General features: G+C 43.6%; 1 protein-coding gene across 1 annotated transcript in view; it reads left to right on the top strand.

Moving 5' to 3' along the window:
* Positions 1-6,994: 6,994 nt before the first annotated feature.
* The window catches only part of COL22A1 (collagen type XXII alpha 1 chain), a 266,483-nt gene continuing 250,666 nt past the window's right edge, over positions 6,995-22,811 (top strand). The window contains exon 1 of the mRNA XM_067531757.1: positions 6,995-7,132. The gene's annotated coding sequence lies outside the window, so the exon portion shown is untranslated. The remainder of the gene's footprint in view (positions 7,133-22,811) is intronic.

Here is a 22,811-nt window from a genome sequence, read left to right as displayed (position 1 = left end):
CTGGAAATCAGGAGACCTTGACTCTAAACCTAGCTCTGACACCGAGGTGCTGCTAACCTTGGGCAAGTCACTTATCCTCTATATATTCTCAGGTTCTCCATCTTCAAAGCAGGGATAATAGAATTTACCTTCCTTAGTGAACCTGATTTTCAAGAAGTGCTGAAGATCTGCCCTCTGAAAACTTGACTCCCTCTTTGCTGTGGATCCTGGAATCAGCCACTGGCTGGGAAAGCCCTGGCAATATGGCTTTAGTGGAGTTGCTTTACCAGGGGGAGCGTGGCACCAGAGTCCCACAGCTGTTGTGGACCTACAGGGCATCTTTGGGAAGACCCTGAACCCATGCAGATTAGTGGCGCTTCAGGATTTGGGGCAGAGATTCTACCCTTTTCCCCAAATGCTCTGTAGTGGAAGAGAATACAGTGGTAACTCCATGACAGTAGCCCGGAGGGCTTCCTCCCCCTTCCACCAGTATTACTATGTGGGGAAATGCTGAAGCCAGCATTATTTTTTTTTACTCCATTTATGAAGGAAATTGGACAGAGACAGCATAGTCTAGTAGTTAGAGAAGGGTTCTCAACCTTTTCTATGCCACAAATCCTTTTCCCATATCAGGTCCCCTTCCCTTCTAGTTGGGGTTTAGCTGGGCACCCCTTCCCATTTAGCAGTATGAGAAGGGCAGAGTGGCCATGACCAAGGTGTCACGATCCCTCCCCTGAGGATCCCTGAGTCAGAGCATGGGACTCGGCGCCAGGCCCTACTGATTTCCAGTTCCAACACTGCCACTGATTTAGGTCCTGACTCAGCAGCGATTAAAGAAGGAGCTTAAATCCTGTTAAAGTTAGTTCACACGCTGAAGTGCTTTGCTGAATAGGAGCCGTTTGCTGAATCAGGGCCTTAATGGGCGGCTGAGGGAAAGTCACTTAATTTCTTAGCTTGCTTCCTAATCAGTAACATGGGGATTATAATATTTACTTTCCAACTTCACCGAGTGCTATGAGGATTAACTAGCAAATGTTTGTACGGCACTCTAAAAATGCAGAGCTATGTAAGTACTATTTATTATTATCTTGGTGAAAACTAGTTTAGAACTGGCAGTGGGTGGGTGGAAAGAGAGTGGTATCCTAGACCAGAGCTCTAATTTGGAGTGGAATAAAAAACAGCTCCTCACAGTAATACGCAACTATGGCCAGACAGGTTACACAAAAGATAACGAACTTCCTGACACACGCAGGAAAATTAACTTAAGTCACTACGGCGTATAGCAAATCAGTGTTTGCTCATAGTTCTAGACACAACGCCGTGGGTGCAAACATTGTTTCTCCAGGTTATCCCAATGTATTTACTCTGCATTGATGTGGTTCATTACAAATATACCCTCGGCTCTCTATAGCGTGGAGGTATTTCCTGAGTTTGGTGTCATAGTCTGAATTTGATTGCCATCATGCATTGAATGTTAGTTCTTAATTAATTTAGTGTGAGGTGTCAAAACAGCAATATTATTCTGTAACTTGGCCTCACGTTCTAGGCGAACTTTCAGCTCTATTGACATTTAGCACATTTTGGACTCCTGCTTTTTATCTATCTTCAACCAAAATTTGACTGTTCTGTTTTATTGTTCTTTACTCAACTGCAATTTTTGCAGTTGCTACTTGCTTAAGCATGTCAAATTACACAGCTGCTGATAGGATCTGAGGCATTTTCTTCCAAAGCAGCAAGGTTTACACTGATTGAGATGAAAAGAAAGCGGTTGGCATGTCAATTCCCTTCTCCACAGAGGGAAGTTTATCGCTGGGGATGTCCCGAAAATTCCTGTTGCTTTTTGGTTCTGAATAAAGCTGCTATTTAACCCCTGCATTGTAGAAAAAAACATTTATGATTGTGAAGATAGTAATGGTATGGATGCAAAAGACGGCCTTAGTGACCTACACTGCCAGAGTTACTGCCTGGCATGGTGTATTCTTAGCTTCAACTTCTTGCAGCAGAAAGAAAAAGATACCTCCGCCAAGTGATCGATGAAGGACATTTACTTGAGCCTCATGTTTTATAATTCACCTAGTATTTGAATTGTTTCAGACTAATTTCCCTCCTTCCCCCTCCCCCTACTTTACTGTTTAATTCTGGTGTCACCTGTGGTGTAATTCTGCGAATTGTTTTTATGTTTTCTGTGAGCTTTTCTTAATTACACGGGTAAGGACTCTTTATGATTGATTCTTGAAATTAAAACAGCTTCACCACTGGGCCTTTGTATTTGCCTGAGTTTCCCTCCCTTGGGTGAATTATGGAGACCATTCCTTTACTTTATTGCTTCAGTTATTTGCTCTTTTTAAAGTTTTTTTTCCCTCTTCTATATCTTTTCAGTTGATTGCTTTATCTACCATTTTCTACTGCTTCCTCCCTCTCTCCTCCTTGACAGTAGGTTCCTCTGGTTTTTTTTTTTTTCTCCTTTATTTTTTCCACTTATTATTTACTATTTGTGTGGCAATGGCGCCTGGGCTCCATTGTGCTAGGTGCTGTACAAACACAAGACAAAGAGATGGGCCCTGCCCAAAGAGCTTGCAATCTAAGTATCAGACTAGAGACAACAAACAGATGGGGGGAGCACAAAGTAATAATGAGTCGATTCAGATCAGCATTATCAGCGGTGGTCATGGCTTTCCAGCTGTCTAATCACTTTGATTCCATCCCAAGGTTTTGCTCTCAGTTGCTCGGTGCCGATCCAGAAGCCATTTTTTAGGTAATAATAATCAGGTAGGCTGTTCCCCTCTAGTATAGGAGTCCACAGGAGGAGCTCAGAGTCATAGAACCGGCTGTCCCTTTAAAGACCAGCTGGATACTGCCCCTTCCTGATGCAAGTTGTGGTCCCTTAAGGACCCAGTCTTAGTTCAGTACAGAACAGGGGAATGCTGGGAGATGTAGTTCCCTGAACAGTCTGGAGCATGTGATCACAGAGCTATAAAAGGCGAGCTCTGTGCTCAGTCAAGGGAAAAGGCTTGAAGAAGGAGGGTGTCTTTGATAGTTGTTTCATGGGACTGATCCAGGGAGTGGTCAGACCTGGAATGTGGCTTTCTACCAGAGAAATTCAGGGAAACCCCTTGGCCTAACAGAGCTGTAAGAGAGACAAGGGCTGAAACTAGATCTGGTGTGCAATTCTCCACAAGGATAAGGCTGAGGACCAGGGAACAGAACTTGTAAGGGATTTAGCTAGGAAGGGCCCCGGGATGAGATGAAAGCTTGGTTTGACATAAGTAACTTGCCTCATTTCATAGTGGGCACAACTGGGAAGGTGAATGGAAGGTTACATTCTAAATAGGGGCTCGCTAACCTGGATGCTGGAGCCAGGATGTGTGTACTAACTAAAATAATCAGCAACACCCTGATGCTAGGGACTATGGACAAGATAAATGTGGAAGGTAAAGACCAGGTTCCACATGGATAGAGCGTGCTGCACAGGGGTTGGTTCCTGCAAAGTGATCAAGCTAATCCAAAAATGTGTGATTTCATGTACATAGCAAATGCAATGTCACATGCAAATGTATATAAAGGAAGAGGTTGTCTGTGGTACACTCTATACATATGCTTGAGTCTGATCAGCTCAATGTAGCTTTGCTGTATGGAAAATAAAAGACCCTGAGTAAGGAAATGCAGAGTCGAACTGAGTGCTTTGGATCCCAGAGAATTGGATGAAGTGTTCTCCAAGAACTGGATGAGGTGTTCTGGATAAGCTGAGTGGAAAAGATTTCGGAGGGAATCCCAACAGCTGGGCTACAAAAGAACCCGAGGGAGGGATTGTTGTATCGGAGAAACAGGAGTGACGTTATTTTTGGAAAAGAGCCTGATAAACAAACACAGGACAGTCAGGCAGCCTGAAGTAGAGAGACTGTGGGTCCCCCTTTTGGTGTCTCTTAGCAAAGGGGTTTAGAAACATCACACAACAAGAGGAGGAGGAATTGTTTAGCATCCAGGAGGGCCAGAAGGACACTCAGAACAAAGGAAAGGCTACAGGATCCAGGAAGGACTGAAACTGAGTTTTGTTTTACTTTAGAAAAGTTGGATTTTTGCCTCTTGACCAGAGAGTCTGTATCCGACAAGCCCATGAAAAACCATTGGATGTAGGGAAACTGAGGCAGCAGACCCATCTCTGTGCCAGAAAGAGGAAAGCTGCAAGTACCACAGATGTGTTCTTGTCCTGCCATAGTTACTGTGTGTTCTGCAATTCTGACCTCTGGGTCAGAGGTTTTTGCTCACTTAATTGACTTGCTGTCTGATTGGCTCTTACCCCTTGTCCGTGTTGTCTATCAGGTGCAAACTGCCCTTTGTGTCATTGAAAGTTTCCCCCTAAATTACTTGCCCAAAGTTGTTGGAATCTGTGGCAGAGCCAGGAACAGAATCTAGAGCGCCTCAGTCCCAGGTCAGAATGGCTGATGATAGCATCTTAGCCCCTTAGATTTTATAAACCTCTCACTGTATTCAGGTGTCTTCTTTTTGTAGAGAAAACTATTTCTCTGGTACTCCTATGAAAGCTGCCATGACAGAAAGGGCTACGTCCCATGTCACACAGCAAATTTGTTACAAACCAGGGAAACAATCAACACCGCCTGTTTCCAAATCATGTGCTTTAACCACTAGACAACACTTCTTCCAGGGCAATAGCTTTGCTGGTGAGTAAGCAGCAGCACCAAGTGTCCCCTCTGAGTTATCCTGCTGTCTCTTCCTGACCTGTGAGGGTAGGATATCTCTTGCACTGGCTAGCACTTGTCTCCCTGGGGCATGCTACAGGTATTACTCTTTTATTCTTTTCCAGAGCATTACATGGCGTCCCATGCTAATAACTGCCAGGTGACATTCTCCTCTTCCTGAACATCTTCTGACTTCTGACTACCGGGTTTGTTCTGGTGTCTAAAAAAAGAGTTAAGCAGCTCTCCTTCAGTCCTAGGGGCTGTGTGAGATTGGTTGTTACTGGCAGATGGTGCTTTCGTGCCCCATTTATCACAAAGGACAAGTTTGTAGCTGTTTTTGTCAAGTCTTAATAAATCACAAAAGAATCAGAATAGATTTTGGCTTTATGGCAAGAAATGACTTTGCTATGCACCATAAGAGGAAAATAATCTATGACAGGCTGAAATGTTCACGTTCGTGTGCCTAGAGTTCGGCACTTGGAGGAGAAATTTTTAAAGGCACAAATGAGTTAGTGCCGAACTCCCATTAACTTTCAGTGGGAGTTGGGCACCAGATGCTCATCTGTGCTTCTGAAAATCCTCCTCTTTAGTCCATGTTTAGTCATCTAAATAAGGGGCCCGATTCTCAAAAAAGAGTGAGCACTCACAGCGTCCATTGACTTCAAGGAGGTGGTGCCCAGTCCTCTGAAAATCAGGCTCTTTATTTACGTGCTTCAGTGGGGATCCAAGTTTGAAAATCTGGAGTACCTGTCTGTAAAGGTCCCCTGGCGTGGGTGGGGCTGGCTGCCCTCCCACACCCATCAATCTCCGAGGGGGGGGGCACCCCTCCCGGCTACACAGTCCATTGTAGTGTGTGTGAAGGCTACATAGGATTTTAAGGTAATTGTTTCCTATCCCCATTTTCATAGATGGAGAAACTTGGCCACAGAGAAGTTAATTGACTGTAAGTTTACAGAAGAAATCTGGCTGAGCAAAACACCACTCCTCGATTTCCTGATTCCCAGTCCTATACTTCCAACACAAAACTATGCTCCTTCTGATGCTATGGGTGTCTTGCACTGAGCCTTTGAGTTCCAGGGAAAGGCTCCACACTTTGTTGAATTTAAATTTACACAGTCTTGGAAAGGGCGTATGCCAGTGAAAAGATTTATTGGAAATGTGACTTAATGGCAGTGGAGAAGAGGCGGACACATGGACGTGAAAGTCCACCATATTTTCTGGAAGTAAACTTTTCTGTGTTTATATAGGGAACTAATTTTGTATTACAACCATGCCCATTTATCATTGGCTTCAGTACCAATAGGAAAAGTGTCAAATAGCTCTACTGTATGCTGTGGGTATGTACTGTAACTCTGTGATTTTAACAGGGCCAGCATCCATGTAACTATCCATAGCTGTGGTTTATTGATCACCAGGAGTGTTCTTAATACTCTGTGGAACAAAAAGGAAGACAGGGTTCCAAATAATGTTGAGCTGTATTATGGCCTTCTAATTTAGGGGCAGATTCTGCTACTCCCTTATTCATGTTGACTAATCCCTTCATCTGCAAATAGTCCTTTTGCAATAACTTCAGAGGAAGGTACTACTCAACAGGAGTCAGGGTAATAGAATCAACTGTTAGCTTTTGTAATGCTGCACTCCAGCTGCAGTAATGGTTTTGGGTCAGTTCCAAATTAAGCATAGGATTTTTTTCTCACAAGCACTCTGCCTTGGCCTAATTCTGCTTCTATTGTAATAAATGAAACTAAATGAGTTTTACCTCTGACTTCAGTGAGAGCAGTTAGCCCAGTGCTAAGAGCTTTTCAAAGTCCCACCTTAAGTCTTTTAAATACTAGTTATGGGGAATTAAAAACCAGGCATTCATTCAGACTCTTTCTTTATAGAAGGGAAGAAGTTAAGCCAAAATATTGCTGGCAATAAATATGATTATTACTGGTACACTGGTCAAGATGTCATCCAGGTCATTGACCAGAAGCTGTTGTCTTCTGACTGCTGATCAGTGGCATATGTAAGATGAGTCTTGGTGGGTCTCTGTGCATTCTCTAATGAGCAGGTGCCCCTCGCACAAACCACTCCCTTTAGCTGGTGCTGATTAGTATATTTTCTAATGCTGTCTGCAGATTAAAGGCAAGACAGTGCCTTTGAGTACTGCCTTAAAAAAGGAGTGTAGGGTAAAGTGACAGGTCTGTTAATCACATTCTCAATTCCTCCTGTGCTCCCTCTTGGTTTGTATGTAAGTGGTGGTGGGAAAACCATTGCAGGCCTTGAAATAGTGCAGTTTACTGCCCTGTGCCTTTGTATTTGGCTAAGTGAGTGGAGCAGGATCGATACAAATCTCTGCCTCTCCTGCCCATTTGCTTGGAAGGCTGTATCCAGTGATCAGAGGCTGTGTTTTGTGCTACAGCTGGACCCAAGATTCAGGCAGGTCTGCTTAGCTGAGTGGGGGTTTTGGCCAGGTGAGCCTACTTTCCGTTCAGTTCTCTGCTTGGCTGAGTAAAGGGAGAGCACAATCCAGTCCTAAATGTGTATGGGGTCTATGCTTTGCTTTCAACCTAGATGTGTCCCCTCTCAACTGGGTTGAGACATATCCGTGGGGAAGCTTGCAGAGTTGCTGCATGCCTTTTATTAAAGGGAGGACTTCAGTTTAGTTATATTAATCTGGCACTTTACACCAACAAATTCACTAGACATAAATGTGAAGTTGTTAGCGACTCAGCACCCATGGCCTCCACTACTTTACTCCAGTTTTGCATTGGTGTAACTCCATTGATTTATTTGATATACATTGGTGTAGATTTGGAGCAGCACAGTGTAGTGGAATGAAGCCCCAATATTTTATTATACTGTAGATTTCTTTTATGGCTAAGTATTTGAGTCCTGCCATTTGGAATTTGGTGAAACTTAAATATGTTGAACTAGAGTACTTTACCTGCCCTTGCATGATCCTTTCAGTAACTCCTGTTTGTTTGAAGGTATTTCATTGTCCCAGCTACTTCAATTCTTGAATGGTTGCCAGTGAAATTGTCTTGTTTGTATAATTGACAGGCTGAATGTTACAAAGCTGAGACTTTTGTACACTGTAATACAGGGGAAAATTGTATGCCTCTAGGACACAATTAGGAGCAAGATGACAACTAGTGAATATTTTCCAGATACAGTAATGGTTTAATATAGGTAATCTTGAATAACAACACCTGTGATAACGTCACAATGTAATGTCCTGTAACAATTTATAAACACTTTGCATAGAAAACCTTAAATACGGCAGCTTTGTGGTCCTGGTCTTGCTAAGATATACTAATGCTAAACCTTATCGGCTATAATTTTAAAACTGGTCTCTTTCTCTTTGATGCCTTCAGTTTATGGGCGCCTCCTCTGCAAACATGTAGATCTATATTCAGTAGTGGCTTGTCAGTCACATTTGACTGCTCAGTGAAAATAATGGATTAGTCTTAATAAAAAGAATCGCAGAGCAAAGATTTTAGAGACAATGACAGTGTGTGATGGCATAAAAGTATGACTGGGGTGGCCACACTCTACATAAATAGTGAAGGCCTGAGTGAAGTTATGCAAATCATTCCAAATGAGTAAATTGATCAATCCTAAACAGAGGAGGTAACAATGTTTCACACTATGACAGCAATTGTAGGTAGGACGCTGGAGTTCATTGCAGTTAGCAGTAGCAAAGGAAAGACTATGCTGGATGTATGTGAAAAATGGCATGTACTCTGCCAAACTTCTGTTCTCCTGTGAAACTCAGAAACTGTAGCGCTAGATAAGGAGGAGATTCATAACCCTTGAAAGAGCTTTGTTAGAATTCTTGACTTGAGATCTGCGCCTATATTTTTGCTTTATGTGAGTACAGCCATCCATAGTGACCAACCTGAAATAGACCTCTGTACCTCCATGGAGGGGAGAGACAATGGGAGAGGTGTGTACTAAATAATCAGGAAGTACGTAGTGTCCTATTTTCAGGCTGATTTAGTGTCTGTATGTGGTGTTCATAGGGATGGGCTTTGGATGGATGAGTTTAAACTCAACACTTTCTCTTGTTCAAACTACTGTGGTTCAAAAGAGTAAGTATGGGGACCCAGAAATCCTGTCCTCTAAGCTTGGAAGGTTGTCAGGTTCTCTCTACTGCTATAGGTCTTGGCTTGTCTTGATAGCATTAATTGCTATTGCACTAGGTCACCTGTTCTAGAGATAAGACCATCCCAAAAAAAACCAAGGTTGAAACAAGATATGCTAGGTCTAGTGGCAGCTCCAGCTCTTCTCCTTCCCAAGATGTTTTGAAAATATGAAGTGGAGTAAAGTGGTAGTCAATGTGAGTAATTGGATCCCTATTCATGCAGCAAAAGTTTGTCCCAGGGCACAAAAGGTAATGATTTTCAGGATCTCTAAATAAGAATTGATCCTGTTGTGATCACTTTATAGTTTTGGGGCTTGCATAGCCTTAGTTACAGTAACATCAATTTCCCTTAGACATTAAAGACTTGCGTTAAGGATGCGAATCATTATGCTGCTGTGGCATATTCAAAGCTTTGGCCTGGATGTGAAAGACACCGTTCAATTATTTGTATTCAAATGTGCTGCACTTTTTTTAGACAAAATTCCTCCTAAAATTCGGGATCTCACCTCAGCAGTTTGCAGTGCATGCCATGTGGAAATGAAACCGCATAAACTGAATGAACAACAAAGTCTAGTCCATATGAAGGATTAAAAGCCATCACTAAACTAGGGATACATAAATAATGAAGAAAAATGTACTTTGGTAAGGATCTTTTAAAATGTTTCCCAGTGAAAATACAGTGAATTTCAATTGCTTGGAGACCAGCAGTGCTTTGTAAGGAACTTCTTGGAGGTACTCACTGTGAATTCGTGCACAAATGAATAAACTGCTTTTCTCAGTCTGAGAACTCAATATCACCTTATGTTTGAATACCCTGATGATGCTCATGAGCCGCCGATTGGAAGGCAGAAACAATGTTTTGAGTTACTGATGGAGTAACTGAAGGACAGGTGACTGGCTAACTTTAAATGAAAGTTCCTTGGTCTTGTGGCAGGTGCTAATAGGGTCTCTGCCTGAGATACCTATTCCTATTCATTTAATTTAAAGTGAGTTTCTATCTCTGAAAAGTTCCAGAGGGGTAGCCGTGTTAGCAAAACAGCGAGAGTTCTGTGGCACCTTAAAGACTAACAAATGTATTTGGGCATAAGCTTTCGTAGGCAGAAACCCACTTCTTCGGATGCATGAAGTGGAAACTTTAGTATGGTAGGTATATATACACATGCAAGGATGGGTGAGTTACCTCACAGTGAGGAGGGTGAGGTGTTAACGAGGTTAATACAATCAGGGTGGATGAGGCCCTTAACAGCAGTTGACGAGACGGTGTGAATGGCAAAAGAGGGAACATTATTTTTCGTAGTGGGCTAGCCACTCCCAGTCTCTATCTCTCTGAAAAGTGACTCAAAAATAGCATTGTGGGATTCAGTACCCCTGACTAGTACCCTGCCACTCACTCTGGGCTCTGAAAGCCAAGCTCTGCTGCAGACTAAGGCATAACAAGATCCAAAAACTGGAAGCGTTAAATAAATAAATAAATTTGGGCTAGAGAAAAGGTGCAAATTTGACAGTAACCACTGGAATAACTTCCTTGGAATGTGGTGGAGTCTTCATCCCTTGAAGTCTTCAAATCAAGACTGGATTCCTTTTGGGGTGAGGGGAGTATTGCTCTGCCTTAACTACAAGATATGGACTTGATGCAGGAATTACTAAATGCATTACTTTGGCCTGTACTAGACTGGAGGTAGGACTATATCATAATAGTCCCTTCTGGCCTTAACGTCCGTGAATCTGAGTTCTTTCCTTCTCATGCATCACCACTAGTAATAAAAATTCCACAGGCCAACTTAGGCCCTCACTTATACCTGTGCAACCCTCTTGGTTTTTAATGGGTATACACCGCTAAGAACCTGAAAAGAACTTGGTAAAACAATTGTGATGCACAAGAAAGAATGGAAAACAGCTCACACTCTTGGCTGTGTTGACTCTGCAGGGATAAGGAGACTAAAAGCCATAAACTTGTTGTTGTCACTGAAGTCGGATAGGACTCTGAATAGACAGAGGTAACCGCTTTGGAGTAAGAAAGTGCCCTTCAGTCATTTTTTCAAAGTAGAGCTACGTTTAATGTGTGTTTCTGTGTATACAGGGTAAGTTTGTATGTCTATTGTGCCCATCACTGTGGCCTCTAAGTGCTGGGGTGAGTGTGTGTGTGTGTGTGTGTGTGTGTGTGTGTGTGTGTGTGTGTGTACACGCACACATGTAGATGATCTGCTGTTGGCATCAGGCTTTTATTGACATGAGTCTGGGGATTCTAATATAAGATCAACTGAAAAGAGCCAAAATACACGGATTACCTTCAGTGCAATCAGTGACTAGAAAAACTTCAGCCTGAGCTTCTGACGCTGCAGGAATCCCTGCCTGAACGTCCCATTCCAAATCTCCCCCATGGGAGAGTCTCAGACTCTGCTCCTGCAAGTGACTGCAGTATGTACAGGGTTAACAACAGTGTTTTACACTAGTAAATACCAAGCTGGTCACTCCATTCAAGTCTGTTTTACAACCCAGAGGTTTTTGTCACCACTCGGAGAAAGATATCAGTTTTATCTTAGGACTTGTAGCCCACAGGGCTAGTTTAGCCTTTATTATATTCAGCTATAATGGAAGAAACCTACTGGCCTGTATCCTGTAAGACATTAGCTTAAGCAAGTTAGCATAAATATTGTCAAGTCTAGTAGGCCTGTGACCTTTGGCGTAGATAAATGGCCTGACAGTTACCCTTAGATTTTGGGGAACTAGGAATAGTTTGCTCAATGGCAGGAGTTCATAGAGTTTAAGGTCAGAAGAGACCATTTTGATCATCTAGTCTGACCTCCTGCACAACACAAGCCTCAGAACCTCACCCACCCACTCCCGTAATAGACCCCCTAACCGCTGACTGAGTTACGGAAGTCCTCAAATTGTGGTTTAAAGACTTCAGGATACAGTGAATCTACCAGCAAGTGCCCCATGCTGCAGAGGAAGGCAAAACCCCCACAGGGCCTCTGCCAATTTATCCTGGGGGAAAACTCCTTCCTGACCCCAACTATGGTGATCAGCTAAACCCTGAGCATGTGGGCAAGACGCACCAGCCAGACACCCAGGAAAGAATTCTTAGAACCCACCCCATCTACCATCCCATCACAGGCCATTGGGCATATTTACCACTAGTAGTCAAAGATCAGTCAATTGCCAAATCAGGCTGTCCCATCATACCATCCCCTCCATAAACTTACCAAACTCAGTCTTGAAGCCAGCTAGGTTTTTTTAGCCCCCACTGCTCCCTTTGGAAGGCTGTTGAAACATAATGGTAACCAACAACTGCAAGAACATAGAAGTGATAACCACAAATCTGTTTGAGCAAGAGATGACGGATGTAATAATGAGTTAAATGGCGTTAATATGTGTTAATATATTAACCTATAGGATAAGTACACCCCAATATTATGAAAGTAGGTAGTTAGATTTGGACATGGAAGTCTGAGTGTTAGCATGAATATTCATGCTGCTGCTCCAGCCCTATAAGAGGGCAAACCAACATGTTGAGGGCTGGTTAGCTTTCATCATTTGACCCTTCAGCTCTATTGGTATCTACCATCAATCATGGGCTTGGAGGAACCTGGACTGTCGGACTCATTTGGCATGCCAGGGACAGGGCTGGTCTCATACCACCAGATCCTCAAGCAAGGGTGTAAGTCCCCCATTTTGTATTATTTCTATCTGTCTATGTGGTTTGGAATTTTTCTGGTTTTATTTTTGATTCTAATAAAAATCTCTAAGGCTTTGCTTTGCTGTGTGTGTGTGTGTGTGTGTGTGTGTGTGTGTGGTGTGTGTATGCGCGCGCGTGCGCACACACCATACACCTCAAGATTCCTTATAAGAGATTGAACTGGCTTGGTTTTAATTCTGTGTAGCCTGATTCTGGGACAAGAACCCTCTTACTCTCAGCTCATGAATCAGATCCATTGGCAACCAGTCGAAGTATTATTGTGGACTGTAGATGGGCCTACACTGGACCATTTATGTCTGGCACTGGGTGTCTAACTCAATTCTCCTCACTCCAACCTCTGCCCCTCAAGTGTTGAACTTGGTCAGTGCTGCTTCTGTCAGTGCTCTGACCGGTTAATGTGTATTGTCCCTGGCTTGTGAAGGCGGCTTTGTGTCTGACGTCCAGTATCAAACACTGCCATGTCTTGAAAAGGGCCCTGCCCTGAGCAGGTGTCTTAACCTCATCTATAAAGTCAAGAAGGGGAATGGTGACATCTGATGCTTACAAATTCTAAAGAGGCAGATGCTCTTGACCTACATGTGTTGACTTCCAAATCTCTTCCCGAGGCTCTGCCGTTCCTTCCTGAAGCCCCCTTTTTACTCAAGCCTTTCCCAGCTGAGGCTGCTTCTTGCAGATGTCTCCTGCCAGGACTTCTTCCTGGCTGGGGCAGAGTGCTCCTCCCAGGTCCTACTTCCTCCTGAACCCCCTCTCTTTCTGAGCTGACTTCCTCTTATAGGACAGGCTTCTTCCAGGCTGCCATCACATGACCTTGGTCACCTGAATCAGCGCCAGGCCAGAACCTTAACACAGGGCCCTGGGACTTATGCATATGGCCAAGGCCCAGTACTTCTGTTACCGGGCAACACAGATATGCGTTGCCAGTGTGTTATTCTTGGATCATGCTTGGAGCGGATCAGGGCTCCAAACTTTTGGGTAATAATCTGAACTGAAACCCCTCCCCCGCCAAAGCTTTTCACGTTCAGCCATCACGACTGCTAATCCAAGTATGGGACTTTTTTAAACACCAAAAATCAGTGGGATGAGTGGCCAGCAGCAAGACGCAGCCATGTTTTCAAGCCTCGGAGCTTTTCAAGGCCAGCTCGTTGCTGCAGGATTCCGCAAGGAGCAATTAAAAGAATTACAAGGCATGATGGAGTGAGAGTATTAAAATGACCTGGGCTCAGTGTCACCCCTTTCTTTGTTTGCACCGCTCCTTATAGTCCTTCAATTGCTTAATGGTGCTCCGTGCTGGGACCTTTTTTTGTCTAGAGAGTCACCGCTTTTAAGCTCTGTATAATGAATGAAAAGAAGGAGGGAGATGGTGGCGGGGGGGGGGGAGGGAGAGAAAAAAGACAAAAAAGATAGCGGGATGGCTCAGATTCCTTCCAGTGAATGTCGGGACTGTTGAGCTCTCTCTGTCTCTCCACCTGCCAGAGGCACAGAGGGCTGGAGCAGGACATGATGGATAGAATGTTTCTGCTGACCCTCCCCACAGTCGGTGAGCTATGGGGGTCAAGGCGTTCCACTGCGGCCAGCAGGAACACGTCTTCCATTAATGCCCTTTGTCCAGGACTGTGAGAGTTCCAAGTGGACTGCAGGCTTTAGGAAAAGGAAACTTAGATCTTTCTTTAACTTCCTGAGCAGTCTCTCTGCCATGCTGCTTTCTGGAGACCACTTCCTTGGGTCTATCTCCATCATTTCTGTCAGCCGGGCACAGTAGTCCCGCTTCAGTCGGCAACGGTGATGAGCAAGTATTATAAAACTAGTGAGGTTTGCAGGCCCCTACCAGGCGACATCATCTTCACTTGCTGCTTCCAGACTCTTTTTTTTTTTTTGTACTGGATTCCTTTTATCTTTCCTCCACCACTGCCCCGGTTTTCTCTGTACTCACTGCTTTGAAGACAGCAACACCAAGAGAGAAAGGCATGGGCTCTGCTTTCTGCAGGGTCCCAGCTGCCAATATCAGCCATTCATAAGGCTGTAACTCTAAGTTGCGTTCCCAATTTCAGGGGAGTGAGCAGTTTCTCTCCCTGCTTCCCTGCCCCACACACACAGCCTCAGGCTCAGGATGCCAGTGACATGACGGAAGCTCTGCATTAACACAAGCAATTCTGGTGACTGTCTGTTCGCGTTCCCCACACTTGCTCTTTCCTCCTCCGACACGTTGGGTGATGCTGACAGTGTGACGTGACTTAAACCCTTTGTGGCGACGGGTGCTTTCATTTAACGGTACAGTGTCTGCTAGGGGGTAACATAGCCCTGAGCAAGGGAAGCCGGTGCTGCACTACTCAAGGAACCATCTTCAAGTCACAATTCCGTCCCTGATTCCCTTTTGCTCTGGAGAGAGAATCAGGTGGTGCTGGCCTGTATCAGAGACAAATCACAAGCCCTCTGCACTGGTTCAGCTGTGCTGGTCAGTGTGTCAGGGCACATACTGCTAAGAGTCCACCCCCTCAATGCCCCTCCGCTCCGGAGTGAGAGGAAGCAGATAGACTTATCCTTGTACGCCTGGATCCAGGGTCCTTGTAGCCTAAGTAGAAGTGTGAGGGGTGGCTGGGTCTGACACTCCTTTTCAGGAGCATGGTCCGAAGTCTAGCCCTATAAATAGTCCTGCACTAAAAGAGTGATTAGGGGCTCAGTTATGGACCCCTTAGTCACAGTGGTGAACTCTTGCTTTTACTGGTGCGAGGAGTTTCACAGAAAACCTTGCTCCCATTGGTGAGGGTTATTCTGGCAAGAGACATACTGGAGTCAGGGACCCACCACCTGGTTCTTTGTTTGGAAAACAGACCGCATATTTCAAAGCAGATTTAGGCTGTAACCTCATCTATACCCACTCCCAGGACTCTGGCTATGGTCACCATCTATATAAAGGCATGACACATGGGCCCTTTTATTTACATACTCCTGTACGAGACTAGAAAAGAAAAGATTAGGTTTCATTTGAGGAGCTGGAATAACTTCCCCGTGGATATAAAAAGCGTGAAATGGGCCCTGGGTGGGTAGGCCTTGCAATAATGAACTGCCTGTAGTCAAGAAGCCCTTTTCCTAATAGTCTACCTGGACTTCAACACCTCAGCCCCGCTTGGCAGAAAATAGTGTAAGGAAAACTATTTAAACCTCTGGCTCTGTAATGAATCCATCTGCTGCACATGTACAACATGGCCACCTCAGCTGTACCAGACATACCGTATCCGGGACAGAACCCAGTACGGGCTACTCCAAAATCATCCGTCTCGACCCTTTTGAGTTATTAGACTTCACTGTGGGCCATGACTGTTAATCAGGACTGAATCCACTGCAGTAGGCAGAAGGTATCAAAGTAGTGTGAGATCTGAATTGGGACCTTTTCCTTGAGGAGGCCAGCTGCCACAGGCCCCTGGCAGTCTATTAGCCAAAACTTTCCAGGGGCCCGGCACTGCATGCGTAGGATTGATCTGTCGCTTCCAAGGCCTGTAAATGCACCTAACTCTGGCCCAGTGAAAACAGACAAGTACATGGGTGAGTGGGAGAGGTAATTGCTGGTTTGGAGAAGTTCTCATGCCTGTTCCAAACATTTAAAAAAGGGGTGTGGGAAGGAATTTGGAGAGAGCTTTTTTGGACTATTATTATTTTATTGCAGTAATGCCTAGAGCGCTCCAGAGGGAGCAGGCCCCAATGTGCTAAGGGCCTCAGAGATAATGTAAATTTCAATCCCACCGCAGGGAGTTTACAGTCTACAACGAGACTTAAGTGGATGAGACACACAAATTGGGTAAGGGAGGATGGGGTAAAACAAATCAGATGTTTTAGCTCAGACTATTCTTGTGCGTAGTTCTCAGCCAATCAGTAGCTGTAGTCCGTTCATAACATGAATACTGTACAAGATTAAAACAAAAATCGTGAGTTATTTTTCCGTTGCGAATCGCTGAGCACATATGCTCAGGGGAATTCTATCTAGGTTTTAGCCCGCAGACTCTGTGTGTCTGCAGCAGGCAAAAATACCTTGTAAAATCCTCAGCTGGTACTTAGTAGAGTATTTTAGAGCTGCTACAATTTGGCAGGAGACCAATAATAGCTGGTTTTAGAGAGTCTGCAGTGTACACATTTACAAAAGAGATCAGTCTGACAGATGCTTGGTCTCAGCGTAGGCCAGGGAGCAAGGAATTGCTGAATTCTAAATTCTGAAACTGACCCTTTCTATCAGTTTCATCTCTGTGTGGGGTGTATATATATAACACACACAAAAGTACATGAGCAGAATATTATTAAGGTTGCGAAGTCAGGCACTAGGAAATGCTAGAATAAAAGTTGCCCATGCACAGTAATTTGGTCCCTTTGTGCATGTGCCTTAAGAAACATTCTGAATTACAATATTATATACTATTTTTTCCATAGAACTCCTGCCTCATTCAGTGCAGAGGGTGGACCGTGCTCCCTTAAAGATCAGCTATTCAATATTTTGTTTTATCCTCATTGTTCAATGTGCAGCCTTTTGCCTTATTTACTGTACACTATTCAAAACCTACTCTGAAGACAGAATTATTAATTTCCGCGTGGAGTTTTCCATGGCGCTCATCTGAGTGCTTCACGAATCCCTGTGAGTTGAGGGAGTGGCATTATCCCCATTTTACAGATGAGGGACTGAAGGGACTGAAGAAGAGACACAGGAAGGTCAAAAGTATCCATTACATTTGGGTGCCCAATTTGGGACCCCCAAAACCTTATTTTTCAACGTGCTCAGCATTACATAGCAGTTTTAAGCATGGCAGCCAGTGACTTCAACTGCAGCTGTAAGCTCAGCACTTCTGCAGGTCAGATCCCAGGTATCAAGCTGGGTATCCAGGAATTGAGGCATACACAATTAGTGACCACTTGTGAGAAGCTGGTTTCAGTGACTTGCCCCGCATCACATAGGAACTCTGTGCCAGAGGCAGGGAGAGGATCAAATTCTCCAGGGAAGCATTCAACTGCATTGACCAGGAGACAGTCCTCTCTCTTCCTGCAATCCTCTGCCTTGTTTCTGACACACCTTCTAACTTCTGCAACTAACGGGGGGGGGAGAGGGGGTCCTACAAACAATAGCCTCCTTCATTACACAGCCCTGATTCATTCCCAGAGCAGGTCCAACTGGTCACACACAGGTGCTGTGAGGGGACGGAGCCGGCACAGTCTGGTCAGCACTAGGAAGTATGAAAGGCTCATGTGTGCTTGAGGAGGATGGAATCTTTGGAGATTTCAGCTGTTAAACTCCAGCAAGTATCAACTGAGCATGTGCTAGAGACTTCTCATTTGGGCAGATTTTCTCAGGGACGGCAAAAGGCACATGCCAAATCTCAAGTCCCTGCTCCAAAGCATGTGCACACCAACGCTATTCAAAGAAAAGGGCATCAGAATTTCTTAACATGGCAAAATCACGTATTTTCCCTAGCCATGTTCGTAGAAACAGCTGAACTGTTTTGGCTGAAATTTTCAAACAAACAAACAAAAAAACCAGACCGAGGCAGATACCAGGCATAGAAAATTTCAGTCAGAATGGTTAAAGTTTGGCAAAGTTATAAACCTCTGAAAACTGGGTCTTCTAATGTGAAGTGTCAGACAATTTTAATAATAGGTGGTGTTACCAGCCCTACCTGTGAAATATACATATAAAAGGGTGAGGAAGGGTAATGATGCTTAATAATATTTCACAGGGGAGAATTAGATTACTAGGTATTGCTATTAAATTCATGCGGGTGCCCTGAAGCTGTGTTACACGTACTCACCACAGGTGGGTTTTTGTAAATTACACAAAATGTAATGATAGTAAAACGCAAGGAGAGAGTTAATAGTAGGGGTGTGTAATACAATGAGACAGAGGCTTTGTCCATCTTGGCTAATACTTACATTTATAATTTTAGATGGGCTGTCCTATGGATTCATTTCATGCCCTCTTTAATACATCTACAGTAGTGATAGCACTTCACAGCACTGTGTGTCAACATCCAGTTCACTTATCAACCAACACACCTTTTTTATGACTCCCAAGATGATTCTGGTTTCCCCTGAATCAGTGGCTTTCTGGCTGTGGGACTCTGGAATCTATCAATGCTGCTTTTAATCTGTCTAGATGAGACCAGATTAAACTCAGATTTAGGCTCTTAACTCACTTAGGTGCTTCTGAAAATTTTACCCCATGTCTTGTGGAGAGAGGCCTCAGCATGTCCTTGGGGGCCTTTAAAAAGCAAAGATGGACATTTTCAGGATCCTGAAATCACTGGGATACCAGTGGAGTTGTTTGAGGATGCAAGTGAAATGCCGGTGCTCCTTCGCATGTTAGAATTAACTGGAAATAATTGTTCATATTACAGTAGCACCAAGAGGCCTGAGTTGTGATCAGGGCACTGTTATGCTAGGGAATACCTGCTCCCTGCTCTGAAGGATTTATGGCCTAACCCTGAGACAGAAAACAACCATTAAACAATAGAAGGGAAGACTGGAGAAATTGTATTCAGATAGGGCAACTGTGCACAAATTGATGGTTCTGAGTCACTTGAAGGTCAACCCCCCCCTCCATTTCTCCTTTATAAATAAATAAAGACAGCTGTCTCTGGCTGCCACTCATCCCAGCCACCACTGCATAGCTGACTTCTTGTGGGCATCACAGCAGAAGTTGGTCTTGAGAATGGATTTGGAATGGATCAGTCATTATGGGCCCATCTTTACTCAAGCACAGACTTTCCAAAGCCCTCCATTTGCTGCGGTGCTTCCGATACAACACACACTAAAGTCCACAGGAGTCTTTTCATTGACTTGTGTGGGCTTTGGATCGGCCTATAATGCGTTAGATGTTCCATAGATGACACACAGACTGTCAGAAGAATTCTTTAGAAAGCTTCAGACAACGGTATGTGGAAGCACAGACTGATGAAATTCTCTCCTCCATCTCTCTTTTACTTGGTCCACTTCCTGCTCACATCAGCAATAATTAGATAATTAAATTCCCTTGTGTCGTCTGAAGATACACTCACAACAAGCTAGCTATACTGAGATACAGAATTTATTATTGTGCTGTATTATTTTTCTTAAGTGCTATATAATTACACAGCATGCTTCCACCTCGGGCTAACCTCTTCTTTTGAGAGGGATACCAAAGACATTCATTAGGGTGACAATGCAAAGTAATGTCATGAATGAAGAGTACTTGGGACATTAAGCTTACATAGCCCATTGTCACGTTTAGTGGCATAGGAGTAATGAGATGAAATTAAGCAATGGAAAGAAAAGAACTGTACTCAGCAGCAAGAAGGATGTTTCAGTGATGTGATCTGCTGTATTATCCTATCCCAGCAAAGATGCAAGGATCTCACATGTGTGATACAACTGTGTCCATAATTAGGTGTGTTCCTTACATTTCACCTTGCATAATTGATCTTTGCAGCATCGGTGTGTGATCTTTTGCTGCTATCGGGTGGAAATAGTCTTCAAAGAGAAGTAGTGGAAACCTCATCTCTCAAATCATTTAAACTAGTCAAAGTATGGTAAGGAATAGTGCTGGGACTGGCAGGGGATGGAATAGATGGCCTAATAGTGCAGAATTTAGAGATTGAAAAAAGATCTATCTGTGGTATTTCTTAAAGTTTGCCATGAAAGCAGAAGTAGAAAGGCCCTGATTTAAATTGTCTTGAATATAAGTACCTTCTACTTGTTATGCAGCATAATCTCCTGCCCTGCTGTACCCTTTGCATCACTGTTTTGCATCTGTCCCTTATATTCCCTTTTTCACACATCATTTTTCAAATGACACCTTTTTAAACACACAGGTCAGTTTTCCCTCTTTCACCCCAGTTTTCCACCAGTGTAACTCCATTGACCCCTGTGGATTTGCTCCTGCATTTCATTGATGTGAAATGGTAGTAAGCTTTTTGAGAGAGCTAGATTTGTGACTTGAACTACTTACCCATGCTGCTTCAGGTCCAGATTGCCAGCAAGTGGGGGGTGGCAGTGTGTGGGGAAGGGAGCACTCATCTCTCACTGCACCTCGTTTGCTTTTTTTTTTGGGGGGGGGGTAATGGAAGAGGGCCATAATGTGCTGAATAAATCGATATCACGGGACCACTGACGCTAGTTCTAGCAGAAATAAACATATTCTAAAATACAACAAAAATAGTGATGTGCACAAACGACTTTTAGTTCACCTCTGGATCTGCCCTTTCCCAGTGTTTTCTGGGATGCAGAGCCTGGGCTCCATCTCTAACATACATCAGGAAGCCCTATCCAAAGAACTTGGGTGTAACCTGGGACAGAAGCTTGACTTTTAAAGCTCATCTGGAAAAAGATATGTGAAAAGGTAAAAGTAAGAACTAGTCTTGTCTGAAAACTCGCGGATACAACATGGAGTGCCAATGAGTGTACACTTTGAACAACGACTTTAGCACTGATATACTTTACCGCTGAATACTGTGCACCAGTCTATGCACATACCAAATCTCTGGTGCTGTGATAAGAATCATAACTGGAACATTACAATCAACACAGTTCAATGGTTGCCCCACCCAAAATCCAGATAAAGACACACACAGCCCAGGAGTTCAACTGAACTGTGGCCCCCCTGAATTTATCAATTAATGAGGACCTCCCAGAACCTTTTGAAGACATGTCTGAAATCTTGCAAGCCTAAAACAAGCCTAAAACTAAAGAATTCTGAGATCATCCTAATGTCCCAAGCAAACACCTGATTGCTGAACCCACAGAAGTAATTCCGGGTTTTAACCCACCCCGGAAACAATGGTCAACATTGAACCAATTCAGAACATCACATGACAGATGCTGTCATCTCTCTCACCTCTGGAAGATGAGACACAACTCACAATGTGACTATAAAGAGTAGTCACAAACCATGAATTATATTGTAAATCAGTGCTCACTTTGATCGTTTACCAGCAGCATCTCAGACTTACACCAAGAGACTTCTGGAGTTTTAATGTTGCTAATCATTTTTCTTTGCCATACAGAAAAGGAAGAAGAAAAAAAAGCTCCTGCTTCTGGATCTCACCAAAACTATGCACCTCTTTGTCCCTGCAGGCTGAGAGAAAAATATTGATGTCCCACTGTAAACTCAGGGTCAACAAATTCTGACTTTAGTGAACTAAAATGGGATGTGAATTCCACAGTAGAGAACCTTTCACTGAAAATATCTAGCCTCCAACTTTGCTATCTTAATCCATGAGGAAGTGTAACTTTATTGATATGAGTAATCCTACTGTGACAGACCACTCATGGTAAAGTTACTCATGTGAGTAAGTGTTTGCAGGATCAGGGCCTCAGTTTATTTCTCCATATATAAAACAGACAATATGATCTATTTTCACACAATTAGCCCTCTCTGTTCAAATGAAGCCTGGGACAAAAAGGGTTTTGAACTATGTAAGTATATTGGATAGTCACCACCTGCCTAGATTTTGAGCAGGTGTTCTGGTTTTGATTCCCACTAATTTTCCCCCTGGACATAAAAATCTATTTTGAAATATATTTTTAAGATTCATGAAGTGGCACTTAGTTCTTCAGATGTTTAACAGGGGGGAATTCCCAGATCCCAGCCACCATCTTTGTCTTTAATTTACATACAACAGAATTCTCCAGCCTGGTCATGTATGATTTTTGACAGGTATGATGGTCTGCTGGGATGAAAGACTCTTACATGCTATACATACTAACCAGATACCACTACAGATATAAACACTATGTGCCAGATTCTCAACTGGTGTAATCTAATTTCAGTGGTGCTCTTCTGATTTACCCTGGTTGAAGTTCTGGCCACTTTTATCCAGGGCTTACGTGGGCTAAAACTGGCAAAGGTTGTTTCTTTAAAATTATTTATAAAACTTGAATGCTTTGCAATGTCCAGATGCACTGTGATGAGACAGCCTTAAGAAAGGAGCTCCAGACTATTGAAAAGATGGCTTATGATTTTACATAGCTGCTGTTTGGCCACTCTTAGCTTTCCAGTGCCACAATACCAATGCTGTCAAAAAACGGGGCTGAAAACTGCCCTAACAATTTTCAATATCCTTGTCTCTTAGCCTTCTGAAAGACATTGACTGGTTGAAATTTCAACAATGTGGTTATCTGAAAGTAAACTCTGACGACAGCCGTACAAGCTATTTCAACTCAGTTTTCACTGTGCAACCTTCTCAGAGTCTAGTGCCCAAGTTTCTGAACCTCCTTGTGCCAGAGTGACACCTGCTGGAAGAATTCTGAACTAAATGGCCTCAAAGCTGCTACCCAACGGGGATAACTCTTGCATCAA

Source organism: Emydura macquarii, unplaced genomic scaffold (genome assembly GCF_026122565.2).
Source record: "Emydura macquarii macquarii isolate MOO-44397 ecotype Brisbane River unplaced genomic scaffold, CSIRO-AGI_Emac_v2 contig_369, whole genome shotgun sequence".
Lineage (NCBI taxonomy): Eukaryota > Metazoa > Chordata > Testudines > Chelidae > Emydura > Emydura macquarii.
Note: the sequence above shows the minus strand (reverse complement) of the source record. Positions and strands in the feature narration are given on the sequence as shown.